At 39.4% G+C, this 7,735-nt stretch overlaps 1 pseudogene; it reads right to left on the bottom strand.

Annotated features, from left to right (window-relative positions):
• The window catches only part of LOC100946794, a 5,389-nt pseudogene extending 4,776 nt beyond the window's left edge, over positions 1-613 (bottom strand).
• Positions 614-7,735: the final 7,122 nt, after the last annotated feature.

Here is a 7,735-nt window from a genome sequence, read left to right on the forward strand (position 1 = left end):
GCTGAGCTGGCTGGGGTGCCACTTTTCCGGTATCACTGGGATCCCAGTCTGGCAGGAAGGGGCAGTCTGGGGGTGCCAGATGCTGCAGGCAGGGGCGGGAGGTGTCCCACAAAGGCTTGCCCTCTGGGGAGATGACGGCTTTGCCCCCCAGCTTCTCTGCCAAGGTGCAGCTGTCTTTGACCTCCTCGTAGCAGTTTGCTTGTAATTCAGACTCGGTCCCTCTCAGCTTCTTCTTGATGGCGTCCTTGCAGCTGGCATAAATCATTTTGCTCTTCAGGGATGTATACTCAGGAGCCCAAAAGATAAACACCAGGTCTTCTGCCTGCTCTCCTTGGTCTCATAGGTCACATCATAGAGGGCATAGCAGCAGTCCTGGTCTGGAAGCATCGTGACAAAGGTGGCATGGGGGTCGTCGACAGCCGGATCCGCACCACCCACCCGGACCTCCCCGCCCTCCTCTAGGATGATGCTCTTCTTGGCCGCACTCAGCACTCAGGCCGAGGAGCAAGGCCTTCTTGTGCTTCTTCACCTCCTTTGGCGTTGAAGACTTGGGCAACTTCGTGTCAATGAACACCTTATTGACCCTATCGGAGACCTCCACACCAGAGGCCATGTTTCCAGAAGCAAAAGGGTGATGGCGAGAGGAGCAGAGGAGAGGAGAGCTCTGCCGCTGCTGCTGGGATCCGACTTCAAAGGGCATTTTCATCTCTCATTTCCACAAATATGGTCATGAGCCTCCAGGGAATTTATACTGATTACCCTCAGGCCCATATGGATCAGGGTGCCTATTTCTCCACACACTCACGCAGTGTGTTATAAAGTTTGTGGACTGTTATCAGAGTGTTTCATGAGACGCAGGCGTTTGATAGTGCTTTAAGGACAAAACAGACACACACCTGTTACGATTTGCTTCAGATGGGACAGGCTTCTATTGGAGTATTTCTCTAAATCTTATCTGTGAGATAAGGCTCGGATTGATGGAGAAGGCAGGTTATTTCCATTTCAAATGGTATTGTTAATGGGACTACCCTAATTAGGATCAGGCTTATTTTTTATTTGAATGTAAAGATGGCAAAATTAGGTGTATCTTTCATCGTTTTATTCCAACAAATAGTAGCAACCGGAAGATTATGGATGTGGAGATTGAAAGACTTCGATGTGTTGCTGAACAAACTAGTTTACCAAACAGTAACACTTAACATTTATAAATGTGTATCCAGTTTCTAGGACTGAGCTATGTTCTTTCCAATAATAATTTTATGCAACTTTTGCAATAAGCATATGAGGTTGGTGGTGTTTACATCCATTCTGAAGATGTAGAAACGAACTTTTAGAGTGATTAAGTCACATCCCTTGCCACAAGCACTAAACCTGTATGTATATGCAGAGGATTTCCTTCCTATTTCAGGAAAGCTAAAACAGTCAAATGCTCCTACTTCATTAGTCAGCTATTACAGTTGTTGCATTATTTTTTCTTCCTATGACACATGATATTTTATAAGATTTTGATTGAGTGTCAACCTGATCTGATAGCATATATTTCCCCCCATTGACCATTTTCCATTTGGTAAATCTAAAGAGGAGTGGAGTTATCGGACTAAACCCACCTTCCTTTACATTACGTCAACAGGTAGAACAAATTGTGTGTTTTAAATTTCCTGTTTCATAAAACCAAACATGATCTGGCAGGTGATATGGATTTATGCTTTTTTGTGAATGTGTGTGTTCACTGGGAGATAATTATATTTTCATCTGATCCTTTCCAATATAGCCATTCTTATCCTATAGTGTGCTTTGCTTTTCTATTATTTCTTGTGCAGTAATTTAATATAAGTTGTTACTATGTTTCAGTCTAGGAAAGATTCCCAAAACTTCACATTTCCTGTCTAGCATAGGCACTCACTTACATGTCATTTTTTATGCTTTTATTTCTTCCTATTCAAAATATTTAATATTTGACCAAATAGAAAGTGTAAGAATTCAATAATTCCTCTGCATTTTTAGAAGTATTTATCAATCTATTTTGAAAAATATTTCCTTTCATGATAAACTTGTTACATGGACAGAAGACGTATACTTACGTAACGAAAAGTAAACATACATTTACTTTTTGCTTGATGGATTGTTGGTATCATAGCTTTACTATATAATAATATATCTTTTGGTATCATATTATAGTTTACTATATAATAATGATCATTTTGAGTAATTGACAAAATCTAACTGAATTCATAAATAATAGAAATCAGAGTAATACTTAACGCACTGGACAGTACAAAGAAAAATACATTAAAGATAAGAGTTTGGTTTAAAATATTAACTTTCACGAAGATGCCTCTGAATTTTTTAGATTTTTTCCACCCACTTGGATTTGGAAGTGTGGGCTACAATCCACACTTTCAAAACAATGGAATTGTTACCTGCTATATGGATGACATTACAGCTAGGATTAAATCCATGTCTGAGAATATGTAGATTCCAGTGTAAATCACACTCTTTCTCCCCACCTCCTATTGTCATTATACTATTAAAATTTAGTTTTTTAAAAATATAATCTTGAAGGAAAAAGAGAGATGGAACCATTTTCACAAAGCCTGCCTGCAGCCTGAAAGGTCAATGTAAAAAACCAGAGGGACCACTCACTATTCTTGTGTGAAAAATCTCCTGCAAAAGGTTCTCCGTGTTGTAAGAGACCATCTTCTTTGTCTCCAAAGGGCAGCTCTCACTGCATTGGTAGTTCTGACTTGGTTTCTTGTTGCCTGTTATAAATAATGAGAAGCCACTGATATTTTGGCAAACTCATGGGAGACTTTTATATTTATTTAAAATATAAATATTTAAAAGTTTATTTATATTTATTTTATATATTTATTTATAAAAAATATTTCTTATAAAATATTTATAAGAATATGAGACCAAAATTTGTTAAAATTTGTGTCTTAGATTTTAAAATTACATGTTCTCACAAAAAACTGGGAGCTAAAAGATGGATACAAATGGGCACCAAATAAATAGATAGATAGATAGATAAATAAATAAATAAATAAATAAATAAAGGAGGCTGGGTGCTAAGAAGAAAGAAGGGTGGAGGGAAGTGAGGAATATAAACTTATCTGTTGGTACAATGAACACTGTCTTACTAAAATCTCTGATTTCAGCATACAGGGAATCCATATAATAAAAATGCTTGGACCCCCTTAATATTTTGAAATAATAATGATATGAAAAGCATATTGCAAAATTGTAGCACCTGATCTTCCATAAGACTTTAAGACTATGTAATCACTTAGAATAGCCTGGGTGCGTTCAAAAGCTTTGTCTTCAATGTCAGAGATCCTTCCTTCTGCCTGCTCCATTCTGTTATCAAGGGATTCTACCATATTTTTCAGATCTTTGAGGGCTGCAAACTCTTGCCTCAATGTGTCAAATTCTTGGGTCATTTTATCTTTCAAATTGTTGAATTCTTGAGACATCTTTTGAATAATTTGAAATTCTGATTCCCTCCTTTCCTCCATTCTGTTGATCTTATTTGCTATCCTGACTCTGAACTCGATTTCTGACATCTCAACCATCTGTCTATGGATGGGGTCTTCAGTTGCATCTGCCATGTCCTTTCTTGGGGGGTATTGATCTACTCTGGTTATTCATGTTACTGGAATTTCTCCACTGATTCCGCCCCATGCTTAATTTATACCATTTGGCTTTTCTCCTACAGCTTTGCCAAGGACCCATATAGTGCTACAGCCTGAGAAACTGGGGGCCTCCTTGGTTTGATGGGGCTAAGTGGCTCTGTCCTGTCTTCAGCTGGTCTCTGTTCTACCCTAATAAATCAGTTACTCTGGGTTGAAGTTTCAGCTGTGGAGAAATACCAGCAAGGAAGTCACCCTGCCCACCACAGACAATTAGAAAATGAAAATCACACCTTCCCACAACCACACACCCTGGGTAGCACTTTGGATAGTCCTTGGGTGATTGGCCCAGTTCAAGGAGTCCAAATCAATTGACCCAGTCAGCACTGGTCTCAGGTGGGGGAGTTCAAAAGGTCTTTGGCAACTAGATAGCAGGGGTCTGCTGGTAGCTTAGGTATGACTGGCTCTGGTGCTCCTTGAGGTCAGAGGGACCAACCCAGCAAATAAATTAGTCTGGGAAGGTTGATGCGTCCTTCCCCACCTTGTGCCTCTGTCACACCCAGTCACTGGAAACCCCAGTGGGGCTGTTGCTGTGACCCAGTTCCCCCCAATGAGCAGATGCCCCAGGGGTTTACATCTGCCTAAGTCAGAGAGAGATCTATGTCTCCTCAGCCTGGTCTCTGTTCTCGGCCACTATGCAGCAGGGGGAGGTGAGGCCTGACAACCTCGGGTGCTTAATGGAGGCGAGGGTTCACTCAGTTCCAGCCCTGCCCCGATTGATGTTGCTGGCAGAACAGCACAACTTTGCAGAGTTTTTCTGTCCTGGTTATCAGACGCTGCTTGAGGTGACAGAAACCCCGACTCAGTTCTGGGCAGTGGTAAGCAGTTGGAGCTCACACTAAGCTGTCAGTTCCTGCCTCTGCCTCCGGCCTTTATCTCAACTATGATCCCCTGGGGGCCAGGTGCATCTCAGCCTCTGTAAAGCAGACCTCTGGCTCAGCCCCTTCCTGGAAGTCTGCAGGCTCTGTGCGTGTATTCTAGTCTCTGTGCTCCTTTACTCACGTCCCAGATCCATCCACCAGTAGCTGCCACCAGAGAAGGTGCCTGGCTTTCCTCTGGTTGCCCAGAGAGACAGGGCGTATCTTTCCAAGATAGCCGTCCCAGGGGCGTGAGCCTTATTGTTCTCGCTGCTGCTGTTGTTCTACACCTGCCACAGAATCAGCACAGCCAAGCAAGAACCCTTGCTCTGGCCACACCTCTTGAGAAAACACCCAAGAATCTGGACTCCATGAGGGACAGGCTTCCAGACCTAAGGGTGAGAGTGGAGGGGAGTGCTGGGAGTTCAGGTTCCAGGTAGAGAAGATATACAGTTTTATACAGTTTTATGCCTGGCAGGAGAGTGCCATGGCACCCTAGAATGGGTAGGAGGTCCAGTTTTTAGAGGGTCCCTACTGTGGGATGAAATGGGAGGACGTTTGAACTCTGTTGGCTTGTTTGCAAGCCCTTCACATGGGGGAGGAGACTCCCATCAGCTTGGTGATAGATTCAGTACCTTTTTTTGTATCTTTGGGGTTGCAGCTCACCTCAGCAGTGTTGATATGCATTCTTCAACATTCTCTCTTGGCTCAGCTCCAAACCATCAGCTTACCTGCTAAACTTCTGTCTTTTAACTCTCCTCCTGGATGGGATCCTCTATGGAAAGTTGGCTGCAGTCTGCCATCTTACCTCTGCCCCTGAGCCAGGAAATTTTTAAAAAGAAAAAAAAAATCAGTGTTTTATTAGTAAATTCCTCTTCTAGCACCTGTATAGAATGCTAAGTAAAATCTCCATGGATTGCTACTGTTGTTGTGATGTTGAACTTTGTCTGGGGTTGATGGTTGAAGACCATGAAGAGACAAACTATGTATAGGTTATAACCAAATAAGGAGGTTTTTCATTTTCATAGAGAAAAAAAATTAATTGCTCCCAAGTCCCACACAGGAATGTTGGGGAAATATACACAGTTCATCTGTTTACAGAAGCTCTAACATTATTAGTCTTCGTGTACTTGCATCCTGCCCTGAGACGCTGAGGGAGATAAAAGAGAAGAAAAGAGATTTTAAAAGAAGAAGAAGAAGAAGAAGAAGAAGAAGAAGAAGAAGAAGAAGAAGAAGAAGAAGAAGAAGAAAGCAGATGGAGAGGAGAGGAAGAGGAAGAAAGGAAATAAATGAATGAAAGCAATGGTTTAACATTTATGTTGGAAAAAGTCTAAAAAGGAGAAAAGTAAAAGCCAAAATAATTTTTTTATAATGTCAATATGAGACATTTCTTTTAAAATGTGGATTAACCTTTTAAGTCAAGTGTCACTCTCAATACATATCCATAGCATGCACTTCCATTATTAGGAGGATATGGTCCTGACAATTTGCAAAAGGTGACCGTGAAGGTTATGTTCTTGACTGACAGCTGCAGATTGGTTTGTCTACAGTAATACCATCTCCAAGGACAAGACGTCCAGCAGCGGCACCTCTTCATTCTGGCTGTTCCCTAGTTTGCTGGCTTGTCTCCTCTTACCTTCTGTGATTATGGTTAACATTTTATTTCTACTTTTACATTTTTAGAGCCAAATAGTCACATTTTCTTTAGTTGCTTTTTCCTTGTGTCTCTTCCTCCTGAAATTTCTCTAAAACCTTTGATATTTAAATCTGTAGTGAGGACTACAGACAGATATTGCTGGATTTAACCATTAAATAAATACCAGACTATTCTGCAGAATAGTCCCAGAAAGAGCAAAAATTCAATATAATTCCCCACAGCCTATGTTTCATTACATTTAGAACCAGTTTAGGTATTTATAAGCCACTTTATTAATGATTTAAAGTAATATATTTATTTTCAAATCTGTTAGTCTATTTTTGCTTTTATAATTAACATATAATTCTGTGATCTTTTTAAAGAAGCAATGAAATAATTATCAAACATAGAATGATGTACTTTTTAACTAATATAAATAAAAATTTCAACTCATTTAAATTGTACAAGTACAAAACATTAAGTCATACATTTCAAATATTTTATAGAAATTTCCAATTTTCATAGGAGAAACTCTGAATATTTTTTTCAAAATTTTCTATAATAGGTTATTTTTATTTTGAGGGACAACGTAATATACATTTCAACAGAAGGGCTTGCATTATGCAGATATGGACACCGTCACTGCCAATGATTTACAAATTAAATTACTCATTTTGGCTTTTGTAGCTTTACTGGAAAACAGCTTCTGTCTCATGGGGTTACTAAATTAGAAAAAAATGAACATAAAAACCCTTGCACAGTGCCAAGCACATTTAGGGGCTCAATAAATAGTAGTTTTATATGACTATTTGGGGCCAACTTAGCAAATGATATGAGAAAAACTAAGCAAAGTATAATTGTTAATCCTGTAAGGAAAATCTAAGAATTTTTTTGCTACTGGAATGTTAGAGTTACTAGACCATTAAATAAGTTATGCAACCACTCTATATCTTAAAGTGAGGATAAAAATACTTCCTACCATATAGGATTATTATGGGAGAAAAGGTTAATTACCACAAAATGTGTGGATCAGACACTGGCTTATGTGTTGTATAATTACAGCAGAACCTCTGTAAGTTGTACATCCAAAGGTCTGTAACAAATTGCTCAGCATACAGATGTGGACAGCATAAAGAACTAAGCCTACAGAATTGATGCATACATATGGTGCACGTCCTATCTCTGAAAATTAGGTCAACTTAATGAGGTGATCAACTCTGGAGGTTATACTGTATATAAGGATTACATAAGGATTTGCTAAATAAATAAGTTAATTGAATAGAGTAGAAATTTTACTACTCAATAAATGCATGCATAATGAAACTATTTATCAAAATAAGCTTTTATGCTGTGTATTTATAAAGAACTACTCTGCAAACCACTCATCTCATTTACATATATTTATGATTTGTTTGACCTGAAAAATATTGTTTATCTGGAGTATGTGCAATTTCCTATGCTCCTGACTCGAATCTTTCTGCATAAAATAAAATCCCTGGATGAGGCATCAGCATCATGCACAATATCTGGAGCCACTGGCACAAGTGAATCAG

The sequence above is a fragment of the Otolemur garnettii genome, unplaced genomic scaffold (genome assembly GCF_000181295.1).
Source record: "Otolemur garnettii isolate 467f Iridium unplaced genomic scaffold, OtoGar3 scaffold00009, whole genome shotgun sequence".
NCBI lineage: Eukaryota > Metazoa > Chordata > Mammalia > Primates > Galagidae > Otolemur > Otolemur garnettii.